Source organism: Aythya fuligula, chromosome 31 (genome assembly GCF_009819795.1).
Source record: "Aythya fuligula isolate bAytFul2 chromosome 31, bAytFul2.pri, whole genome shotgun sequence".
In the NCBI taxonomy this organism is placed as follows: Eukaryota; Metazoa; Chordata; class Aves; order Anseriformes; family Anatidae; genus Aythya; species Aythya fuligula.
In genome coordinates this window covers 1,258,541-1,283,158 of record NC_045589.1, presented here as the reverse complement: position 1 = coordinate 1,283,158, position 24,618 = coordinate 1,258,541, and the positions used below count along the sequence as shown (strand labels likewise).

The 24,618-nt window shown below is 47.7% G+C and overlaps 1 long non-coding RNA gene across 1 annotated transcript; it reads left to right on the top strand.

Moving 5' to 3' along the window:
- The first annotated feature begins 5,821 nt into the window (after positions 1-5,821).
- On the top strand, positions 5,822-9,217 carry LOC116500108. The gene is made up of 3 exons (XR_004254268.1): positions 5,822-7,669; positions 7,745-7,973; positions 8,140-9,217. It is a non-coding gene; the product is annotated as an uncharacterized LOC116500108 (long non-coding RNA).
- The last annotated feature ends 15,401 nt before the right edge of the window (positions 9,218-24,618 follow it).

Below are 24,618 nucleotides of genomic sequence, written 5' to 3'. Positions count from 1 at the left end.
GGGAGTTTATTTCCCTCTCTGCTCGTTACAGGCAGTGTGGGAGGCGCGTTTCGGCTACCAAATGGCTCTCTGGATGCAGTCTCCTGCCAGCCGCCTACGTCTTCTTCCTGCTAGCAGAGCAGTCCCGAGGCCTGTTTCACCGTGTTTTCGTCCCTCAGGGAGCGACGAAATGAACTTCGCGAAGGTGTGCCAGGAGCTGGGGCTTTGCAGGGGGTAGTTCTGTGGAAGCGTAGCCACAAGTGCTCTCAGTCCTGGCTGCGCGTTAAAGCAGCGAGCTCTAAGTTATTATATTATATATAAAGCAGCGGTGTTCTTGCAAACATCTGCAGTAAGGTAACTGCAGAGTGCAAAACACGTTCTTTTGAGTAGCATCGCTCCAGTGTCCTAAAGCAGAATAAACGCTGAAATAACACTTCCGAGAGAAATGGCTACTTTGATTTCTCTATTAACGTTTTTTTTCCTATTTGAAATTTTAACAGAATTACCAAAACATAAGGCAGTTTTCTGAAAGCTGGATTTTTGCTAACCTTTTATTTTGCGTAACAGTTTAAAGTAAAATGTTGAAGGTATTTTTAGCATCGTTATTGCCTTGGTTTGCTCAATTCTTGATTGCTTGTTTTGTGATTGCCAGGTATGGCTACTGGTTTTGTACTCAGTACAGCAGAAGCACTTCACTAGGAAACTGGCTGGTAAGTTACTTTTTTGTCATATAGATGAACTGTTTGAAAACAAGCTGATTGTAATCTTGCGTAGGCTTCATACTCCAGGCCTTTACTGAATGAAGGCATGTAAGCAGCATTGACTTAGTGCACAGACTACTAATTTTTCACTCCAGTATCACTGGATTTTTTTCTGCTGTACTTTAAGGGTAGTTGAGTAAAAGGTATAGGCAAAATTTATAGCTGTATGTTATTTAAATATTTCTTGAAGATTTTTATATCTTTTTCCTGTTTTATATCTTGTTTCAAGTACTTTATACCTCTGAATCGTATGTCAGTGGGACTTTTAAATATAAGCACACAAGTCTGTGTTGTGTGTTTTTGTAGGGTTCTGTGCCATAGCTCACATTTCCCAAGTATGGTGTGGAAGATTGATTACTGAGCAGTCCACTTACTAGTATTTTGACGGCAAAGCGACAGTAGGGGTAATGTAGGCTGGGTTTTAAGAGGCATTTGTATCTATCCTATCCTGAGTTGTAAGACCATAACATTGCATTTAGTAACATCTAGTATATGTAACATTCAAGAACTTAACTGTCTAAATGGGTGTTGACATAAGATGCAACGTTAACAGTAATTTTGCAGTCAAACCTCTATAATTATCTTTGGCAGCTGTAGCAAAACATGAAAGAAATCCTACCTTAAGGCACAGGAGTTCAGTTTCCAGAACAGCTGATGGAACTTCTGCCCACACACTGAAGACAGGAATCAACAATGATTGCAGGTATCCTGTCTTCATAGGAGAGGTGCTCCAGCCCTCTAATCATTTTTGTGAGCCTCCTCTGAACTTGTTCTAATATTTCCATGCCCTTGTGCTGGGGGCCCCAGAGCTTGTGGTGGTTTTACCTTGCTAGGCAGCTAAATTCCACCACAACCGCTCTCTCACTCCCACATCTCAGAAGAGAAAGGGAAGAAGAAAGGAAAAAAACAACTCACGCGTTAAGATAAGTATAATTTAATTAAAAGAAAAACAATTAAGATAAAATTGTTTTTAAGGGAAAATTAATTGAACTAAAGGGAAAAAGAAGAGGGGACAAAAGAAAAAGAAGTCCATGTGGAAGCAGAGAGAGAGGAAAGAAATTACTCACAAATTAATCACTTCCCATCTATGATTGATTCTTGATCATGTCCCTGAAGCAGGGCCTCCATACACGTAGCTGTTGTTCCGAGACCATACATTTTCATAACAAGAGCCCGCTCCTCCCCACTCCTTCCCCTTTCCCACCTTTTATTGCTGAATGTGACATCATATAGTATGGAATATCCCTTTGGTGGGTTTAGGTGCCCTGGTGATGTCCCCTACCCCCAGCCTGCTGGCTTTTGGGGGGATTGGAGGGAGTCCTGGAGCTGTGCCAGCATTGAACAGCAATAGACACAACACTGGTGTGATACCAGTGCTGTTGTAGCTACAGGTGCAGAGCACAGCCCTGTATGGGCTGCTGCAGGGAACGTTAACTCCATCCCAGTCAGACCCAGCACAGAGCTGACCACAGGGCTCCAGGTGGGGTCTCACGAGAGCAGAGCACAGGGGGAGAATCACCTCCCTTGACCTGCTGGCCACGCTGCTTTTGATGCAGCCCAAGGTACAGTTCGCTTTCTGGGCTACAGGTGCACGTTGCCAGCTCATGCTTAGCTTCTCATCCACCAATGCCCCCAGGTCCTTCTCCTCAGGGCTATTTCAGTCCTTTTTCTGCCCAGCCTGTGTTTGTGCTTGGGATTGCCCTGGCCCAGGGTTCAAGGACAGAGTATTTATTGATGATACAGTGATTTTTTTTTTTCCATTTTTTCTCCACTCTCCACATTTATTCCAGTTTAGAAGTTTGCATGTGTATTTGCTAGCAAACTTTAAGCTGGACCTGCCAGCGAGTAGCAGGGCCCTTGGGTCTAAGCTGGGGTATCAGGCAGGTGGTGGGGTCTGTGTGCTGGTACTCCCAGGGGGACCCCTGAAAGTGGTGTGCATTGGGGGTGAGTGTGAATGCTACATGTGTGCAGCAAGCACCATACTGGACCAGCCAGTGAGCTGGGGACCTGTGGGGTAGGTCAGGGGCTGGCGACTGCAGGAGTTGTGGGTGGACAGATGGGCCATGCTGATGCTTGGGGACCTGCAAATGTATGCATGTTTTTAAACCCTGAGTGTATTTGTGTACCTGCACTGATGACTGTCTTCCCCTGCCAGCCAAAGAGAAGGGGACTTGGCTGGCTGTGTGTCTTGTTTTACCCGAGTCCTGCGTGTAGGTGCTGTTGAAGGCAGCTCGTGTGACCAGCCGTGTCACTGTCCTGTGTGTCTCTGGGGCATGTGCTCAGCATTGCTGCTAAGTGAACCCCACGAAGGGGAAAGCGGCAGCTGCATCCCTTACTTTGGGCAGAGACTCCAATTTTTCAACAGTTGGGATGGAAAAAAAAAAAAAACAGGTGTTTATAGAACATTGGAAGGACAAGAAGCGATGCAAATGGCTCAAACTGCAGGCCTAGTGATGGGATTTGTAACTGAGGGGTGGGTAGGGGGAGAGGGAATGAAAAGAGCCACTCACTGCAGTAGGTTGCAACACCTCCTGTAAAGAACAGAGCATTTGCAGCTATCAAATTGATAAATTATATTGGCAGGAGAAAACCTGAGAGAACAAGTCTAAGGCTGAGCTCTTTAGGATTTGTGAGGAATCAGGTAGAAAAGGGAAATGCACCACTGCAAAGGAGTAGCCTCACCTTACAGAGATTTAACTGTGACGGAGCTGAGCAGTAGGGCTGAGTGGTGCAGAGGACATTGCTGAGTGCTGGGGAACAAACATCACAACTCTGCAAGTAAGGTGCTCACGGGGACTGTACATCCCTCTTTACACAAACACACATCCCTCTTGCAAATGAAAGGTGACTGGACAGGACAGCCCAGGGTCAGTGTGATTGCCAGTGGCACAAGAGGTGCTTGTCCCCAGGGATGATAAAATAAACTCCTAACCAAGGAGATACATTATTTTTTCCTCCCCTAAAATTCCCCTTCTAGAGATCCTTAAAGACTGCCCATGAGAATGACAACCTTTTGAGCAGAGGGATGGGCCAGGTGACAGTTTCAGTGCTGTCCTACAGAGCTCTCACCCACGCCCCAATATCAGCCCTAAAAGCATCCACAGCAGCAACACTTAGGGTGTGTGTTTGGGGGGTCAGTGCAGGGGAAGGGGCTGAGATAACATTCCGACCCCTCTGCCAGAGAGCCAGAGATATCAGGCTCATTCACCAAAGCAGCATGAGCACTGCTTAAAATGTTAATTCTGCACACCCTCTGAATTTGCTACTCAGCCCACGCTGGCTGAGATTAGATGCAGTACAACTCCCTGGGAGGCAGGAAGCCCCTGCAGGGAGCTTGGGAATTGCTTTTCTATCTTTTTTTTTTTTTTTTTTTTCCTCCCCTGAATGCTGCTGTCACTTGTACAGCCCTTCTCCTTCCTCTGGCTGCCGGCCTGCATAGGAATGCAGGCAAGTCCCTGCACACTCCTGACATCTCCACTTGCTGAGTCTGCTAAACCTTTTGTAATGTTCAATCTGCTCATTGACCTGAGGACAAAGGAAAACGTACAGCACTAGCCTGCACCCCACAGTGGTCTTGGAAGTAACTGTATAACCATGGGCAAAGAGACCTCTCCACCAACACGTGCTATGTGACACACCTCTAAATCCAGTTTGTGATTCACAGGCCAGTTATTCTTGTGGCAAGGAAGGGGAAACTGGGGGGGGAAGGGTTAGACTGGGGTGTGTAGAAAGGGTTACCTGCTGTGCCCTGCCCTAATGAGTTACCTGTTCTCCTACAAGCTTGATACTGATTGCTTTGTGTCTGCCTAGAGCTGCAAACTAGGGCCTGAGCACTCTCCTGGAATGCACTAGGAGCAGCAATCACCAAAAGTCCTGATTTGAGGAAACTTCAACCTAGGAGATGAGAAAGTCCTTTTTGTCTCCTGAGGCCTGGAGCCAATCTAATGCTTGCACCTCGCCTGCCAGAAGCCGTGCTGTGCATGGCAATGAAGGTCAGGATGGTTCTAATGATGTGTTCAGATGTGTTTTGTTGTAAATTATCTATTAGCTGCTGCAAAATGTAATGGGGGGGCTTTCATTTCTCTAGTGGAGGATGGGGGTCTTATGATCTTGACAAAGCTTTAGTAAAACTGTGTAAATCTGTCCATGGGTCCTGTTTCTTTCATGGTCGTGGAACATCCCAAGTCATTTTTCTGACAGAATTTGGCTCCCCAGGTGGGACCGCACTGACTGTTTGCATCCAGAGTCTCCGGGGATGGTCTGGGCTGTGAACTGGGTAAAAATCACCTGGTTTATGTCTCTAACAGATGTGGTGGTGGTAAGATAAAACTGTAAATTCACAGAAATCTTGCAGAGTGGTTGTGTGTTAAAATTGTAATTCCACATAAATCCTGAAACTTAGAAATTGGACAAGATATAGTGAGTGATTGATGCTCCACTAGCAGAAGTTTTGGAAAATTGGAATAAAATTGGTGGCATCTATAGGTTGTCTTAAAAAAAAAAAGGTAGTGGAATTTTGTCAGACACCTTGGCCTGCTATGACTGCATTAGGGACTGCAGACTAAGGGTGGCCAGGAGTTGGCTGTTTTAGCATAGATTGCCTAAGGTTGTTGTGATTATTACTGCAGGACCAATCCCCTGCCCTGGTATGTTTGGGCAATTTGGAGAACTGAATTGCCCAAACAAAGTAGTCAATTTAAATAAAATGAGTCATAGGGTGATAGAAAAAAGGCGTCAACTTACAGTGTTTTGTCTATGCAAGTTCAAGCAACTGCTGCTAGTGGTGAAGGTGTTTCTGCTGTGCTGCTGTTGCCTCTGGATCCCTCCTCTCTTGCTCTCTTGTTTTGCGTCCCTGGCTGTTCATCCTGCCCTGCCAGCTCTGCTAAAGGAATCACAGAATCACAGAATTTCTAGGTTGGAAGAGACCTCAAGATCATCGAGTCCAAGCTCTGACCTAACACTAACAGTCCCCACTAAACCATATCCCTAAGCTGAGGTTGTTCTCCCTTTGCCTGCCATCTTCCTTTCACCCTCCCTAGAGGATGCATTGGCATTGTCTTTGGTGCAGGTGCCTTTTAGTGCTGCGCTGGGTTAGTAACTGCAACAGAGGCGGCAGGAGAAGGAATGGCAAATTGGACAAAGGTAAGAGGTGGTCAGCAAGGATCAGAGTACACCCCTCTGCTTCCAAATGAGGTTGGAGAAACAGCTGTGAATATTTGGGGAAATAGATCCTGAAACAGGCCCTTGGTTGTCTTATTGTTGGTAGATCAAGCAACGCCAGATAACAAGAAATATTTTACTAAATATACCCCAGGATGGCAAGGTAGAACAATAGAAGTAATGAGCATAACCACATTTGTGTATAATGGGAGAGATGAGGATACGAAAAAGCTAGACAAAAGAGGAAGTAGCAGGAGCAAACGGCAAGCCTTCTGGCAGCCGTAATTGGAAGGGATTTTAAGAGGAGGCAAAGAAATAGTAGAAACCAGAGAAGCAGATATCAGAGTAGAGGCTGAGCGACATTAGAGGATTGCTGCAGTTATTCCAAGCAATCAGAGCACTGGAGAATGCCCAGGAATCTCAAGGAAGGGGACTTAGAATGCAGGTTAGGGAAGCCTGATAGAGCAGGGGACAATGAGAGGAAGATAAGCAAAGATATTTTTAGATCACAAACCCCAGCACTGGGAAATGAAGCAGGAATATACCTCCCAGGTGGATCCCAGGAAACGATAATAGATACAAACATTGGAAATAAGGTTATTCATGTTTACTTGATACCAGGACAACTTATTCCACAGTAACCGATGTCACAGTGGGCTCAGATATAACAGGAAATGTAAATGTCATAGGTGCAGAAGGAAAGCAGGGAACTGTTTCAAAGATAGAAGATGTGATGGGCCTGCTATTAGTAGACCAATTCTTTTTGGTATTAGAATCAGCGCCTACAAATTTATTAGGGTGGTACTTATTCTGTAAATTGTGAGCAGAATTGGTATGTGATCACTCAAGGTATAACTGTAAAACTTCCAGTAGAAGATGTTCCAACAATGTTTATGTTCTGGCAGAAAATAAACAAAATCCCTGAGGAGCTGAAAGGCATACCAACATCTTTGTGGGCATGGACTTCAACGGGTATGGGGCTACTAAAATCAGCAGCCCCAGTTACATTGAAAACTAAAGGAGGAAACTTCCCCCCTTAAAGCAATACACATTCCCACAAGAGGCTAAAGATGGAATAAGGCTGACGTGTGAAGAGTTGTTGAAGAAGGGAATTTTAACCCCTTGTAAATTTCCTTGTAAAACAGCATTATTGCCAATAAAGAAGCCCAAACGTGCCCCAGAAGGAAAGCTGGTTTTTAGATATGTACAATGATTTTCCAGGCAATGGATAAGAGCGTATGGGAAAATAGCTGAACCATTTGTGGCCTGCACAAAAGCAGATGACTGAAATGGACTTCAGATTTGGAGAAAGCTTTCATAATCTTGTAGAAAGTTTTGATGTCAGCACCCACACTCAAGATGCCAAATTACAGTAAGCCGTTCCATTTACTTGTGCATGAAAGGAAAGGAATGTCCTCTGGGTCTTGGCTCACACTTTGGGAGGGCGGATGTACCCAGTGGCTTACTGTCAGCCCAGTTGGACCCAGTTTTTAAAGGCATGGCAGGAAGCATTGGAACAATAGCCTCAGCAGCACTGATAGTAGAAAAACGTCAGAAGATTATGTTAGGACTCTAAACACCCTACGTGGTGTTGAATTGATGTTAACTAAATGTGCTTCTTTATCTATATGAGTTTTCAGAGACTCCACAAGTACGAACTGCTGTTGATGACAGTAGATAACATCCTCTTGAGAAGATGCAAATCCTTGGACCTGGCAACCTTGTTACCATTGGTGGATGAAGGGGAACCACATCATGGCTGCATAGATGTAACCTAGAATCAAGAAAAGATGACCTTTTCTTGATCTGTAAGACCAAGGTGAGCTCTTTCTTGATCTTGACAGACATTTCAGATCCTTAGAGACCTTAGCCTGCCAGCTCCAGACTGGACTCTATCTGTAGATGGATTATCTTACTACCTGGAAAGAAGGTAAGGAACGGGGTATGGCACCGTGACCCAGAACAGATTGCTAACAGCAGAGCGTATTTCTCCTAAACACAATGCTCAAGCAGTTAAGTTAATAACCCTGACATAAATCTGCAGGGAAGCAGAATGTACAGTCAGTACAAAAGGTTATTGCTCTAGCATCTCTCCGTGGAACACGTTTAACAGGAGCGCAGGAAGGAAATACCGAGGGCTGACAGGTCTCGTTAGCAAAGAGAGGAAGGAAAAGCATATAAAGGGTGGATTTTTTTTTTTCCCTGGCTTCTTGAACCCCTCCGCTTCTCCCCAACCAAGTGACCATCCATGTGTAGTAGAAATATGCTTTTGATATCTTCCATGCTGCAGGACAGCTGTGGAAACAGAGGTTTCATGACCTCTAGTGGCAGACAGATAGTAAATGCTGAATAGATTGAGAATTTGTTAGCAGCTATTAACCTTCCACTTTGAAGAGATCAGTGTGATGCATCAGACAACCCACAATAAAGAAAAGACTGATTTATAAAAAGTAGGCACCAATGCAAACACTAGAGCCAAAGCAATAGCAAGACAGCCTTTGGGAAAAAATCATATATCAGGAGACTCTTCCTAATTTGCTAATTTTATATGAACAAATAGCAAAAGAAGAAATAGAGGAATGGAAAAGACTGGGTGCACAGATAGATAAAAGAAGAAGTAAATCAGGTTTACCAATTTTGGCCAAAAGGTACTTGATTACAATGGCAAAAATCCATCACCAACTAAATCATTTTGGACATACAGCATTGGCAAAGACAATTCTGAAAGGACTGGTGTGCCTCAGGAATTTATGTTGCAGCAAAACAGGTGACTAAACTTTGCCCAGTTTCTCAGGTATACAGTTTGAAGGTGGACAAGGAGGAAAAGACTCTTGGAGACAAACCATGGGCTACTTTCCTGTTCCAAAACCTGCAAGTAGATTATACAATGTTGAAAACACATTATGTGCATGTCAAAGGGATACAAATATATGTTAGTAATTATTGACTAGTCAGGTGTTGCAAATAGATTTTTACACAACTTTGATTTAGCAACAATCTAAGATTTATTAATACTTTTTATGGTAAGTCACAATATTAGATTGTATTATTCTTAATAGCACTTAATGTGCATTTAATCATCAGCCAATTTAACACAATAATTCAAAGGAATTTGCTACAATTGAAACTGTGACTTGGCTAACGGTTTGAGAATGGCAAGGTTCATATGAGACTTACTGCAGGGTATTGGGAGGGGGAGGTCTAAAGTCAGTTTTGTGCTTACAATCTTCCTCCATTTTTGGTAAATTACTCACTCTTCTCCCTCATTGGCCTTTGTCTGCAGGTGAGCCTTGACACTCAAGGCGTCAGCCCTGAGAGACACCCCACCTCAGAAGTGTCCCAGCTTAGGGACACTGAGGGTCACAGCCTGCTGTGATCCCTGGAGAGCTCCATAATTTCTCCACGGGGAATTTCAATGGGTACCTGCTTTAAGACAGTACCCCCTTTGTTCATGGTCATGGCTTTGAGCATGCACTTGGTGCTCTGATATTGATGTGCTGTCTGGTTCAAGGAATGGTCGCATCAAGGCCTGCTGTGGCTCATAAACCCAAGGAAGACTTACGTCAAGTGCAGGAGAAAAGCATACCTACCACAATAGGATGCCCCAAAGCAATCACCTTTATGGAATGCAGAGGCAGGCAGTATAATAAGATACTTATTAAAAGATACGGTGACCAGGCTTGGAATTCCAGAAGAGGTTGATTCAAACCAAGGGAGCCATTTCACAGTTCAAGTTTTAAAAAGGTGATACGAAACATTAGGCATCACGTAACACCTGTATACCCCATATCAACCACCATCATCAAGGACAGTGGAATGAATGAATCAGAGCTTGAAAAATACTGTATTTAATACTTGTGCAGAAACCAATCTGAAGAAGACAATCATTTTAATGCATACAAAGTAGAGGCCAAAAGAGATAAGATTAATGCCAGCTGGAGTATTATTTGGGAGATATTTTCAGATTCCAAATAGATTTTCAGATTCCAAAAATTCTTATGTAGCTGCAAAGACTATCTTATGGGGAGGGGGTGAAAGGTTGACTCAGTATGTGTTTATGATCCACAAGTACATAAAATCTTCACAATACCAAGCTCAACTACAGCAACCACTGTCTTCAGAAGGGAAAATGCAGCCCTATGAACAAGAAGATTACATAAAAAGAAAAATCAGTTAAGCCCAAGGTGGGAACAGCTTTCTTTCAGGGGATATTGTTGACTTCTTTTTCATCAGTACTTGTAAGAGGGAAAAGCACTGGGATGCACTGTTCTCATATGAAATTTGGCAAGGCTGAAGAAGTTAAAGTTCCCTTGAAAATTATATTGAAAAAAAAAAACAAAACACCAAAAAAACACAAACACAACAAGCAAAGAGAAATAGAGTCACAGAATCATAGAATATCCTGAGTTGAAAGGGACCCACCGAGGATCATCCAGTCCAATGCCTGGCACTACACAGGTCCACCCAAAAATTCAGTGCACAGTCCAAACGCTTCTTAAACTCCAACAGGCTTGGTGCAGTGACCATGTCCCTGGGGAACCTGTTCCAGTGCGCGACAACCCTCTCAGTTAAGAACCTTTTCCTGATACCCAGCCTGAATCTCTTCTGTTGCAGCTTGACACCATTCCTGCGGGTCCTATCACTGGTCACTAAAGCGAATAGATCAGTATTGCTTTCCAGCATCTCATCTCCCAGTCTGTACATATAGCCCCATCCCAGTTGCCCCAACCCTTTGCCCCATCCCAGTTGCGGATCCAGCAGTTGCTCTTGTTAAACTTCATGCAGCTGGTGGTTGCCCAACTCTCCAGTCTGTCCAAATCCCTCTGCAAGGCCTTTCCACCCTCAACAAAGTCAAAAACACTGTCCAGTTTAGTATCATCAGAAAATTTACTCAAAACACCTTCTAGTCCTGTATCCAAATTGTTTATAAAAGCACTGAAAAGAACTGGCCATAAAATGTAGCCCTGGGGGATCCCACTGGTGACTCACTGCCCGCCTGATGTGGACCCATTTAGCACAACCCTTTGAGCCCTACCAGTCAGTCAATTGCTCACCCATCATATGATGTTTTTTCTTTTAGCTGTATGCTGGACATTTTGTCCAGTAGGATCCTATGAAAAACTGTGTTGAAAGCTTTACTGAAATCCAAAAAGATTACATCAACTGGGTTCACTTGATCGGCTAGATGGGTGATCTTATCACAAAAAGAAATCAAATTTGTTAAACCAGACCGACCCCTCATGAACCCATGATGACTGGGATCAATGACTGCATTGTCCCCCAGGTGCACTTCAGTAACTCCCGGGATAATCTTCTCCATAATTTTACCAGGCACTGACATGAGACTGACAGGCCTGGAGTTACCAAATAGGTGGTTCAAGATAAGTAAAATAGATCTGTCATTAATTGTAATATTGTTGTGTGTGGCTAACAGACAGAAATGTCAGCCCTGCTTACAGCTCTATGCCATTGATTTAATTATGGCAATACAGGCATAATGCACTTGGATTGCTAAATTCCTGATCATAAACCAAAGTCTTGCTCTCCAAAGGACTTGAATTTAAGCCTGCACAGTGTGCCTGGGCTTCACAATACCATTCACTGCAGCAGATATGGGATCTGGAAAAGAGGATTGGAAGAGAAAATAGTAAGGTTGTAGTGCTTAAAATTGAGAAAATTTCCAGTATGTATCTGGAACAAAGCAAATGTCCATAGTTGCCCAGACCAGAAGAAAAACATCACTCTGCATGTTTGTTCCCCAGCTTCTGGGGTTGGGATGGCAGCAGCCAGCCTTGTGTGTAGTTCTGAGTTCTGGTATGGGCCTGAAGAAACTGTGCATACATTGAACCTTCCTGGGCTGGGGGAGCGATGGGTTGTCCTAGGCTAGGACAGAAACCCAGGCCCTGCTGTGCTGGTGTGCCATGGACTCCCCCCCCCCCCCCCCCCCCCCCCCCGCCCCTAACAATGCTCACCCTCTCCCTATTCTTTTGCATCCCCCACTCCCCTTTTTGGCTTCCCTCTCTCCCTTTTCCTCAGGCACCCCCTGAGGGGGCTGAGGGAGTGGCAGTGAGGGCACTGGATTCAGGGGTGCCAGAGATCTCGGGGTTACCCAGGCTGTGGGAGATGATTGTGGGGGCAGCCCTAAGGCAACAGGGGCCAGTGGGGGTGATTGTTGTCCCAGGGGGGTCTCCTGACAGGAGCTGTCAGTTGTGGGGACACCCAGGAGCCATCCCAATGCCTGAGCCCCCTGGATACTTAGGGGCAGCTGAGGCAGCCGTGTGGGGCTGGTAGACCTGGGCTCTGCTGGAACAGCACTCAGAGTGCAGGCAGAACACGGAAAGTGACAAACATGGGTGCAAACAGTCTTCTTGTGCTCTAAGGACAATTCTTGGCTCGGAAGCACCATTTCAAGTTTTTTGTTTTTTGTTTTTTTGTTTTTTTTTTCCTCACATCTGCTGGCTCTGGGGTCAGCTTTTTCCCCATGTGGTGCAGTGCACACTACTTCATCAGTCCCCCTCAGCAGCACTGGCTGCTGGCTCCTCCTGGGGTTCCCCATCTCTCACCCTCCCTGAGTCCTCAAAGTCCTGTGTTCACTTGGAACCACCATCATCCTCAAGTTGGCCCTCACGACCCTTGATCTTTTGGATGAGGTAGGGATTGGTTTCCTTCAGCACATCAAGGAACAGGTCCTTGCAGTTGGTGTCCCAGCTGGGCATGAAGCTGTAGAGGAGGCGCATTTTCTCCTGCGGGGTGCTGTTTGCTCGGATGCAGTTGTACTGCTCATTAGTCAGAACACGCATGTAGAGCCGATCCAGAATGCTGTCAACAAATGGCACACACTGGATCAGCTCCTCTCGGTGTTTCTCCACAAAATGCTGTCCTGGTGCACAGGCTGGAGATGTACAGAAGGGTGAATGGTTGGGTGCTGCTGCCAGCTTGGCAGGAGACAACCCACCAATGTTAATACTGAAGGTCCCGTTACTGCTGTCCCTTGACCCTTAGGGCATAGGTGGCATGGAAAATTAATCCATCTTGTATCTCCCACTTCCACTAAGATTTTGTGCAGGAGAGAGAGATATCCATAACCTCAAAGCAGATCTCATCCTGGTCCTCCTCACCCTAGACAGAATCTATTTCTAGAGATGTGCTTTATAGGCTACAACTCTGAAGTGCTTTGGGGCTTTGATATAATCCTCTGGAGCTGTCGGGGACACCTTGTGTTTGCAGATAGGACAGAGTTGTGTCCAGGGACACTTCCCTCTTGGAGCTAAAGTGGGACCTCCTGGGAGTCTCCTAGGGGACCATCTGGATGAGCAGAGGGACATCATGGAACCCCAGTTCTGCACTGACAGGAGCCAAGATGCACCAGCTCAGAAGACATCTGCATGTAGAACCCTGAGCTGTGGTTCTTTGGTGTTGTAGTGAATCCTGAAGCACTGATGAAGGGGACACGAGTCCACAGATTCTTCTGCATTATGGCCTCATGGCCCTTCCCCTTCTGGCAGTCTGGGATGTATTAGGGAGAATGAAAGCAGTCATGAACTCACCTTTATGTCTGACCTGGAGAGCAGAGGATGGCTCATGCTCCAAAAGTGAGGGACCTGCATGGGTGAGCAGCAGAGAGGAAGATCTCAAGTTAGGTGGAAAGCCATGGCTGGCATTCTGTGGAAATAGCTCATGTCCTCATACTGTCCCATTGTCCCTGGCCTGGATATCATACTAGAATCATAGAGTTATAGCACATCCCGAGATGGAAGGGACCCATAAGGATCATCGAGTCCAACTCCTATCACCACACAGGTCTGCCCCCATTCTCCCCTGAGATGTCTGCTGAAGGGAAATCTGCCACCATGACTGAGGAAACGCTCCTTCCACATTTGATGTCTTCTCCTTGGCCCTCCCTGCCAAACCCACACACCCCAAAAGATGAACAAACCTGAGCATGTTGGAGTGGAAGAGGTGGCCAGCTGCTTGATGTCACCTGGAGGAGAGACAGAAGGAGAATGGAGAGTAAGAATTGAAGACAGGAGGATGGGACATGCACTATTTGATGTCTGAACATCTGCACCTGAGCATGTCTGCACCATGCTCCCTTCCCAGGCCAGGGGACTGAACACTTGGACATCCTCCAAGCCTGTCAGAACCTGTGACACAGGCCTGCATCCTGCTCTCCCTACCTGCTCTAAGGAGGGTGTCCCAGAGTGGCCTGCAGTCCCTCTTGCCATCCTGGACCACCTTTGTCAAGGTGAGCTGCATTCCTTCCTCCATGTCCTTGGTGTAGATCTCAGTGAAGAGCTGACGTCTGTCCAATGACAGGTAGATGAATTTCAGCTCCTAGCAGAGTCAGGGTAGTGTGTCAGGATGATCCATGAGAACACTATTGTTCACCCTGGTCGTGAGGTATGAGGCTCACTTACTTTGGGGTTTATCTCTGCCCTTGAAGGACTGGATATGCGATACCACCTGTTAAATCTCAGTGGTCGGATGGTGTTGGGAGGTTTGTTCACCAAGACCGAATGTCCATTTCTCTTCTCATCCTCATCCACTGCCTGCAAAATTGTAGCATAGTGACTTGAGAAGTGGTGACGGGAGTGCCAAGAGGGCAGGGAGACAAAGTGCTAGTCTGATTGCTCTGGTAGAACTCAGCTGAGGAGGAAAAGCTACAAGCAGTTTGAAAGAGCAGGATCCCTCTGATGCCTTGTGGGACCCTCTTCAACAGAAGCCTTTCCTCCAGGTGATTTCACCGAATGAACCCAGTCTTTTCCTGATGCTCTTGCTGCACCAGAGTCACAGAGAAGGTGTTGTTTAGTGTCCCCTGAGATAAACTGTCTCTCCAGGCCACCCTCTGATGGCATGTTGTTGCTGCTGCCCCTCACCTCTCCTTAGATGACAGGCACACTGCCTGGACTCTCTGGGGATTTGTGCCCCAGTGCAAGCAGCTAAAGGTTGGGCCTTGCTTCTGACCACATGGCCAAGGCTGTTTTGTGGTCAAGGGAGAGACGTCCTCCCAGAAGCTGTCTGGTAATGTGTGCCATGGCCAGGGGGAGGAATTGCAGTCTGGAGGCACCTGTCTCTCTTGACTGCATAGAGGATGTGCACAGGTGACCTGGGTGTGTACCCTGGGAACCAACAAACTTGAACGAACAGAATCAGAGTCACACTCACCTTTTCCAGGCCACGATGGTTGGGGATTAGGTAGAGGTGAAAGGTGATGTCTGCAGCACTTAAGACCTGATAGAGGAGTACAAGGGAATGGACGGGGATGAATGGCAATATGTCAGAAAGCACTATGACACCCATGGGGGAAAAGCTGGGGTCCTGCAGCACAGCATGGAATGGCTTCACCCTTGTAGGCTTCTCCAGGAGTAGGTTCCCATCAACAACGTGGGCAATTTGCATCCTGAAAGTGTTTTGCTTCCCCTCTGTCAATGGACAAAATATGTTACAGATTGGCTTGCCCCACCAGGGCAGCCAGCCAGCAAGTGGGTGTGTGCTCCTGTAGGGCCTTTGCTGTCTCACCCACCAAGCCATCATCTTTGCCACAGTACCTCCAAGACACAGGAAGTGTGGGATATAAATGGCCTCTACAGTGCCTGGTGGGGCATGGATGTCGAACACGGGGCCAACCTCCATCCATACAGGGGGGATCCCTGAAGCCAGGTGACGCTCCCAGAAGGAGTACTTGTACTCAATGCTGGTGGCCATCCTCACCAGGAACTCAAGGTCTGTCTCGACACAGCGGAACAGACCAGCCCGAGGAAAATGAGCTCTGCAGAGTGGTGGAATGAGAGGAGAAAGGAACTGTCAAGTTAAACACCAGGCTGTGGGATCACCTTGCCCTTTTCCTTGGAGTGTCCTGCTTTGAGGCTTTCCTCAGCACAACTGCCCGATGTGTAAAGACATGGCAGGGATCTGCCCTGTAAAAGCACCTATGTCTCTCTGTTGCATGGATGTCTTCCTCTGTTGGAGACTTTCCTGGCCTAGAGATCTTTGATTGGTATGAATCAATCCCTTCCACCTCCAGTAAGAACTGGCCCATGCTTGTAACTGTTTGTGCAGGGCAGAATGGAACACACTCAGCCACCAGGTGCTTACCTGTATATCTCCTTCTTCCCTCGTTTGTCCCCAATAATCTCTGGCTTCATTTCTTCTGCCCAGTCCTGAACAAGAATCACAGAATCACAGGGTGTTCAAGGTTGGAAGGGACCTCAGGAGGTCATCTAATACTGTTTCCCACAGCATTCTCTTGGAGAAATGGGCTGCCCATAGCTTAAATGGGTGTACACTTCTCTGGGTAAAAAAATGTCTGGGTGGTTGGGCCCAAAGGGTTGTTGTGAGTGGAGTTAAACCTGGTGGGCAGAGGGCCACAAGTGGTGTTCCCCAGGGCTCAGTACCAGGGCCACTTTTGTTTAAGACTTTTATCAATTATCTTGTTGAGGGGATGGAGTGCACCCTCAGTGAGTTTGCCGCTGACACCAAGTTGGGTGGGAGTGCTGAATCTGCCTGAGGGTAGGAAAGGTTTGCAGAGGGATGACATTCAACAATGGTAAGTGCAGGGTCCTGCACTTGGGCCACAGCAACCCCATACAGTGGTATAGGCTTGGGGAAGAGTGTCTGGAAAGCTGCCCAGAAGAAAAGCTGAAGGAATAAGCAAGAAGGGTGGTTAGGCATTGGAACAGGCTGCCCAGGGAGGTGGTGGAGTTGCTGTCCCTGGAGCTATTTAAGAGGTGTGTGGATGTGGCACTTAGGGACATGGTTTAGTGGTGGACGTGGTAGTGTTAGGTGGATGGTTGGACTTCCTGATCTTAAAGGTCTTTTACAACCTAAACTATTCTACAGTCTGGTCCAAAACCCCTGTTCAAGCAGGCCCACCTAGAGCAGGTTGCCCAGCACCATGTCCAGAGAGTTTTTGAAGATCTCCAGGGAAGAAGACTTCACAACCTCTCTTGGGAGCCTGTCAGCACTCTCAGGCTTTCCTCATAGAAGTGCTCCAGGCCTTTTGTCATCTCCATGTCCCTGTGTGGGACTCTCTCCCATAGTTCCGTGGTGCTCTTTCTTGTACTGGGGAAGCTCTGTGCAATAGTACAGCCAGTTGTGTGTCATCTACAAACTTGGTGATGGTATGCTCTGTCCCATTATCCAGATCATTAATAAAGATATTAAACAGGACAGCACCCAGCACAGATCCCTGATGTACACCACTAGTTACTGGACTACAACTAGACCTTGTGCTACTGACCACTACCCTCTGGGCCCAGGTGTTCAGAGAATTTTGAATCCGCCTCACTGTTTGCCCACCCTGCCATCCATAAACAGCTTCTTTATGAGGATATCAATAGAGGACAATGTCAGAGCTGTGGATATTGTCTTACTGAAGTCCAGGAAGGCAATGTCCATAGCTCATCCATTAGGCTGGTGGATCAAAGAGCATGTGCTGGTCTTGGCCCTATGGGCTTCCTCCTGGGTGCTTCTCTGGCTCTGACTCAGGGCCTCAGGCTCAGAAAATGCATCAGGCTTTTGTCCCACATGAAATGAGTCAAAGAGCTCATTAGGATTGTATCCAGATGCACTGAAGTGACTGGAAATGAATCCCCCTTTTCACTTCCCTTTGCTGGTCAACACCAGAGATGGATGTGTACAAGGGTAGCCTGGGAAACCACAATAGCATGAGCAGGCAGAGATGTGCAGACCCTGAGCCCAGCTGCTGGATGTCTTCATGCACTCACATGCTGCCCTTGGAGAGGAGCTCCAAGAAGCTTTTGTAGCCAAGGTGAGGACAGGAGTAAAGAGAACTCAGTACTGCCTTACCTCTTCAGTGCGACATGACATGCAGATGGCACCTGAACGTGTGTTGCTGCCCGAACTGGGACTGGTGCTCTTATCAATGTCTCCAAAGAGTGGTAACATGGACACTGCTGCCCCATGGACGCTGCTGCCCTCGTCCGACCAGTCTATCTTTTTAGAGGGCAAGTCCGCAGCTCTAGCTGTCAAGTAACAAGGAAGTGAGCATCCTTTCTCCCTAAGGCCTCAGGAGCTGTGATGGCCTCCCCAGCTCCTGAGGTCTTGTAGGAACTTGAGCCTGAATGCTCCAGAGGAGCTGTCCCAGTCCAGAACCCACCTTTACATTTTCCCCTAAACCCCTTGAGATCCTTCCTCTGCCTGCCCTGTGGGTCTATTCATGAAGGTTGAAGCCAAGAGATCCCAGCTGACATTTAAGCCCCACATTTCTTGCTCAGCAGCAGGAGGCCTGAGGAATGGCCTCATCCCATCCTCCCTGTACTTCCATTTCCCAACAGATCCCTTAAAAAAGATGGCTTGGGGAACAGCAAGCAGAAATGCAGCTGAGCTGTAGAAGACACTCGCCACTGCCTGGAATAGCGACATGCTGTATCATGTCGCTCAGCACATAGTATGAAGGAGGAAACCAAAAGCCAAGGACTGTCTGGATCTTTAGACATTTTAAGTAGCATGACTACATAGAATTTGAATTGATGTAGCTGCTGCTCTGGGTAACTCTCCATTCTGCACACAGCTCTTAGGTATTTGGCTGCAGTGTGGATTTAATTTTGTTTTATCAGTTGTGATAATACACTTGCCAGGAATGTTTCTGACTTTCTTATCCTGAATGGTACTGGGAAGAGAACTGGAGTGAAGTCAGTGGAACCCTCACTGCTGTGCGGCATAGCCACATGGAAGCTCCCTTTGTGCTATTCCCTGATTATGGTTGCAAGATACTTTGCTGCCTTTGCTTGTAAACTTTGAGTTTTGAGTGGCTACCCAAAGTGGAGCTGTGATCATGACCCACCTTGCTCCAGCTGAGGCAAATTTGCCTCTCTCTCCAGCACTGAGAAGGAAGGCAGACTTGCATCCCTCCCTTCCACTGTCCAGGACAGGTCTGAGCTTGGCTGAAGGGAGACATTCCCTGTATTGCATTTCCTCACAAGGATCATGATTTACATTACCTAAGTTCAGCCATAAGCTCTTTGGGTGTTTCGTAGATTCTCATCTCAGAAGTGGAGAGATTGTTCCCTCCAAAGCTTAGTCTGTACTAGACCAGGTCCCTGCCCAGGATGCACAGGGGAAAGGTGGAAATTCAAAGCCAGCTGTGCTTTTGGAAGGGTATGTCTTGAGGGATGGAGGGGACTTTGGGAAGGTGCTGTATTCAGAAAATAAGGAGCTAATAACGCTGATCAGTAAAGAGTACACTCAGCACTTACCGCACTGACGTTTAAGGCCAGACGCCTGGAGAACTGCAGGAGAGAGGAGTCAGTGGTGAGGTACAGAAAGCAGGGTGACCTGATTGCTTCGAGGGCTTGGGAAAGGCTGCTTGGAGTAGAGCAAAGGAGAGACAGCTTCTAAGGAAAGAGATGCAGATGAGCAACAAGAGGAGGTACTTGCTCTGGAGTGGGAAAGCAGCACCTTCCACACTGTCCAGCGCATAGCTCCAGGATGGGGACCACAGGCCAAGGACTGCCTGGATCCTCACCCATCTTGAACATTATTATTGTACCAAATGGGACAGGAGGGGACTTTGGAAGGGTGATGTATTCAGAAAACAAGGGAATGATGATGTTGAGCAGTTCAGAGTTCACCCAACACTTACCAGCCTCACCCAGAATGTCAGACTGTGCCCAGGGACCTGCAGGAGAGAGGAGTCAGTGGTCAGGTGCAGAAAGCAGAGTGACTTGATTGCCTTGAGTGCTTCGGAAAGGCTGCTTGGAGCAGAACAAAGGAGAGGCAGTAAAAGAAATGTAGCTAAGCAGCAGGAGGAGGTATTTGCTATGGTGTGGGGGAGCAGCATCTTCCAGCACTGTTCAACACATAGCTCAAGGATGGGAACCAAAGGCCAAGGACTGGATCTTTACCTATCTCTGACTTAATTAACGCACCAAATGAGGTAGGGTGGACTTTTGAAGGGTGATGCATTCAGAAAATAAGGGCATGAAGGTGCAGAGCAATTCAGAGCTCACTTTGTCTTTCTGCAATGTGTTCCCAAAGATCTGCAGGAGAGGGGAGTCAGTGGTGAGGTACAGAAAGCAGGGTGACCTGATTGTTTCAAGGGCTTGGGAAAGGACTCTTGGAGCAGAGAAAAAGAGAGACATCTTCTAAGGAAGAAAATGCAGCTGAGCAACATGAGGAGGTACATGCTCTGATGTGGGACAGCAGCACCTTCCAGCACTGTCCAGCACATAGCTCCAGGATGGGGACCACAGGCCAAAGACTGCCTGGATCCGCAACCATCTTAAAATGCATTAGAGCACCAAATGGGACAGGAGGTGGCTTTGGGAGGTTGATGCATTCAGAAAACAATGGCATGAAGGTGCAAAGAAGTTCAGAGCTCACTTTCGTATCTTGCAGTATGTTCCCTGGGACCTGCAAGAGAGAGGAGTCAGTGGTGAGGTACAAAAAGCAGGGTGTCCTGATTGCCTTGAGGACTTGGTAAAGGGCTGTTGGAGCAGGTCAAAGGTGAGACAACTTCTAAGTAAAGAAATGCAGCTGAGCAACAGGAAGAGGTATTGCTAAGGTATGGGAGAGCAGCACCCTCCAGCACTCTCCAGAGCATAGCTCAAGAATGGGGACCGAAGGCCAAGGACTGCTTGGATCCTCAGCCATCTTAAAATGCTTTAGAGTACCAAATGGGACAGGAGGGGACTTTGGAAGGGTGATGCATTCAGAAACCAAGGGAATGATGGTATATATACACACAGCACTTACTCTGTAATATGGCTCTACCTTGTGCCTGGACAGCTGCAGGACAAAGGAGACAGAGAAGTGGAAAAAATTAGGGTTAAAGCACTATATCTGCAGTCCTGGAATTCAGCTGGAAGCATGAGTTTTCCTAATGTGTTCTTAATAGCCTCCTCTACTTTTGTCGTTTGACAGTAACTGGCGTGCTGCCACCTCCTATAGAAATGGCTCCTGACCATCCCAAGGACAAAGGTGTTTATATGCAACAGTAGTTGGCTCATTATCCTGAAAGGCCCAGCCCCTGTCTTGACTTTTTCACAACTGGGAAGATAGTAAAGGTGCATTTCTTACCTGTATATGCTAAAGTGAGAATTGGATTTGTTGCACATAGAACCTTATACAGGCAATATTTCTTTGTGACATCCCACATTGGCACCAGTTCATAGAGCTTCTGCATTCTCTTCTGGTTGGTTCTTTCTGACATGATGCTGTCAGACTGCTCCGAGGTCAGTACACGTTCACGGAGGAGAGCCATGATGACATTAGCCACATTAGAGGATCGTTGGATCACAAATTGTTTGTAGCGCTCGACAAAATTTGCCCCTTGTAGAGAAGTGGAGAATACATTTGGTGCAATTCATACCTCACCAGGGTAGTTCCAGCAATGAAAGAATCTGAATGGTTGATGTGTCAAGCTTCCTCCTTCCCCCAGGGAAGAGCAAGGTCTGATGAAGGTGGGATGGTGGAATTGGGCAGGAACCCCTTGCCCTCCACCAAGGAAGGTGCCCCAGCTCTGTGTAGCCCAGAACCCCATCCAGTGCATTCTGCTTTTCTGCACTGGGGCCCATGGGGAAAGGTGGGGTTGTGCAGGGACCCTCCAGCTGCTTCTCTGGGGTGAGGCTGGAGCAGAGAGCATGTTGCTTCATCTACAAGTTATTTACACCAACTGCAGACATGTGAGTGCACCCCAGATATCCCAGGGAGACCTGGGTAGAAGGAAGCATTTGCTCTCTATGGGACCAGGTTCTGAGGTGTGTGTCTTGGCACAGCATTTTGGGCTGAAGGCAGTGCAGTGCCAAGGGGAACAGCCTTCTGCAGCACTTGCAGTAACAGGTATGGGTCACTTGGACTCAGGGCTACTCTAGTCCCTGCCTGAACCTCATTTCCCCCAACTTACCATGGGTCAGCCTGCGCAGGAGTGCATATGCCAGGGTGCTCCTTCCCATGGCCCTCAGCACTCTGATTGTAACCTCCACACAATAGGGCTGTCCGTAGTGGCTGCACAGCAGCTCAGCGAGGGCTGCTCGTGACAGCCCCATCAGGCTCTCCAGTTCGATGCGCTCATACTGCTCCTTGGGCTGGATTTTACTGAGTTCCCTTTTGAATCTCGGGAAGGCGTATCTTCCTAGCTCTTCAAGGGTTTCCCGCAAGAGATCTGCCATGATTTTCTCCATACTGCCTCTTGATGCCCCAGTTCACCACGGTGCTGCTGCAAAGAGAGGCAGATGCTTGCGGATGAGTGGCTGTTGCAGGATGCAATCCCCACCCCGCGCCCCGTAGAGCAGGAGTTTTTTGCTGCAGGGAGGCAGCAGAAACGTTAAGGACATCTTTCAGCTGGTGCTATGGGGACTGGCAGGTTATTTAGGGATTCTTGGCAGAGTGATGAAAGACCGTAGAGCTGTGGTTATAATTACAGTTGTTTCAATTCATAACCATTTAAGCAAGCAGTGTGGCTTATTCTTACCAGCAATAGCTTATTGTTGCACAGAATTTATGTGCAACAAAGTACACTATACTTATTACCATAGCTTTCTTACTGTCTAGAATTCTTGCTTTCTGTGACTTGTCAGTCATTTCCTGTCTGGTAGCTGTAGAAAGTGAAATTGAAACCTTTTTCCCCTGTGGGAGTGCTGGGATGTCCCGGGATAGGGTGGAAACCTGTCTCCCCCTGTCCCTCACACTGCTCATCCCCTCCCCATCACCTCACATCCCTGCTCCCCTTCCCAGCCTCCCTCTGCCTCAGCCCCCCTGCTGCCTCGGGGACCCCACATACGAACCCCCCACAACCTCGGTGCCTCCCAAGTTCCGCCTGTGCATGCGCAGAAGTGGCGGCACCTTTGGGTGCTTCTCGGGCTGGGTGGGGAGCAGCGTGCAGGGGGGTGCGGCCGTTATCGAGCCCTGAGGGAACGGCAGTGGGGGCATGGCGCTGGGTGGGGGAGGACCATGCGTGGACATTCACCCACAGACTTTAATCTGGGCTGGACAGCAAAGGGCGGGGGTCTCGGGTTGTGGGTCCATGCTGCTATGCCCCGGGATGCTTGTGTCTGTGGTGTGCATGAGGGACCAGTGTGTGACGGTGTGCATTTGCAGTGCACTGAAAGCTGGAGCAGCTAGTTAGTAGGTGGCCCCTGAAGTAGGTAAAGGGTTTGGGGTCTGGGCAGGGGTTCCAGGTGGACAGAAGAGCCATGATAGGTACTTGAGGGATCCACAAATGCGTGTGTGCTTGAAAACCTGGAGTGTGGAGTGTGCCTGCAGTACTGACCTTCTGTCTCTACCAGCCAGAGAGGAGGCAGGGGGCTCAGCTGTCTCTGTTTCACAGAATCACAGAATGGTAGGGATTGGAAGGGACCTTGAAAGATCATCTAGTCCAATCCCCCTGCCGGAGCAGAAACACCTAAATCATGTCACACAGGAACACATCCAGGTGGGTTTTGAAAGTCTCACAGAATCACAGAATCACAGAATTTCTAGGTTGGAAGAGACCTCAAGATCATCGAGTCCAACACCTGACCTAACGCTAACAGTCCCCACTAAACCATATCCCTAAGCTCTACATCTAAACGTCTTTTAAAGACTTCCAGGGATGGTGACTCCACCACTTCCCTGGGCAGCCTGTTCCAATGCCTCACAACCCTTTCAGTAAAGAAGTTCTTCCTAACATCCAGCCTAAAACTCCCCTGGCTCAACTTAAGCCCATTCCCCCTCGTCCTGTCACCAGGCACGTGGGAGAACAGACCAACCCCCACCTCTCTACAGCCTCCCTTGAGGTACCTATAGAGAGCGATAAGGTCGCCCCTGAGCCTCCTCTTCTCCAGGCTGAACAAGCCCAGCTCCCTCAGCCACTCCTCGTAGGACTTGTTCTCCAGGCCCCTCACCAGCTTCATCGCCCTTCTCTGGACCCGCTCAAGCACCTCGATGTCCTTCTTGTAGCGAGGGGAAAGGAAGAAGAAGGAGACTCCACAGCCCCCCTGGGCAGCCTGTTTCAGTGCTCTGTAACCCTCACTGTGAAGAAGTTTCGTCTCATATTTAAGCAGAACGTCCTGTGTTCCAGCTTGCACCCATTGCTCCTTGTCCTATCATTGGATGTCACTGAGAAGAGCCTGGCTGCATCCTCCTGACACTCGCCCTTTACATATTTATAAACATTAATGAGGTCACCCCTCAGTCTCCTCTTCTCAAAGCTAAAGAGGCCCAGCTCCCTCAGCCTGCTCCACTTCCTTAATCATCCTCATGGCTCTGCACTGGACCCTCTCAAGCATTTCCCTGTCCTTCTCCCTTTCATGTGAGTCCTGTGTGTAAAAGCTGTTGAAGGCAGCCATTTGCTGAGGCAGCCTGTGTGACCAGTCATGCCAGTGCTCTGTATCTGTCTTTGTGTCTCTGGCATATGCTTGGCTTTGCTACCAGCTGAAACTGAAAAGGGGAAAGCATCGACTATGTCCCTTGCCCTTGGGTGTTGACCCCGGGTCTACAGGCACCGGGCTGGGCCCCAGTGGCTGGACAGGAGAGGGCTTGGGTTGGAACAGCTGGAAGAGGAGGCCGCGCTCCTGACATCCATGCATATCTGGTGTAGTTGTCAGGATCTGGTCAAGACTGTGTGTATGTGATGAGTGCCTGATCATTTGCTAATGTGCCCCCAGTGATAAATTTCCAAGGAACCTTTAGAACACTATTTGGGCACATAAATGCCCACCTGTGTTAGTGAATTCCTGCTTTAACTGAAATGGCTTGCAATGATTGGTTCAGGCCTAAA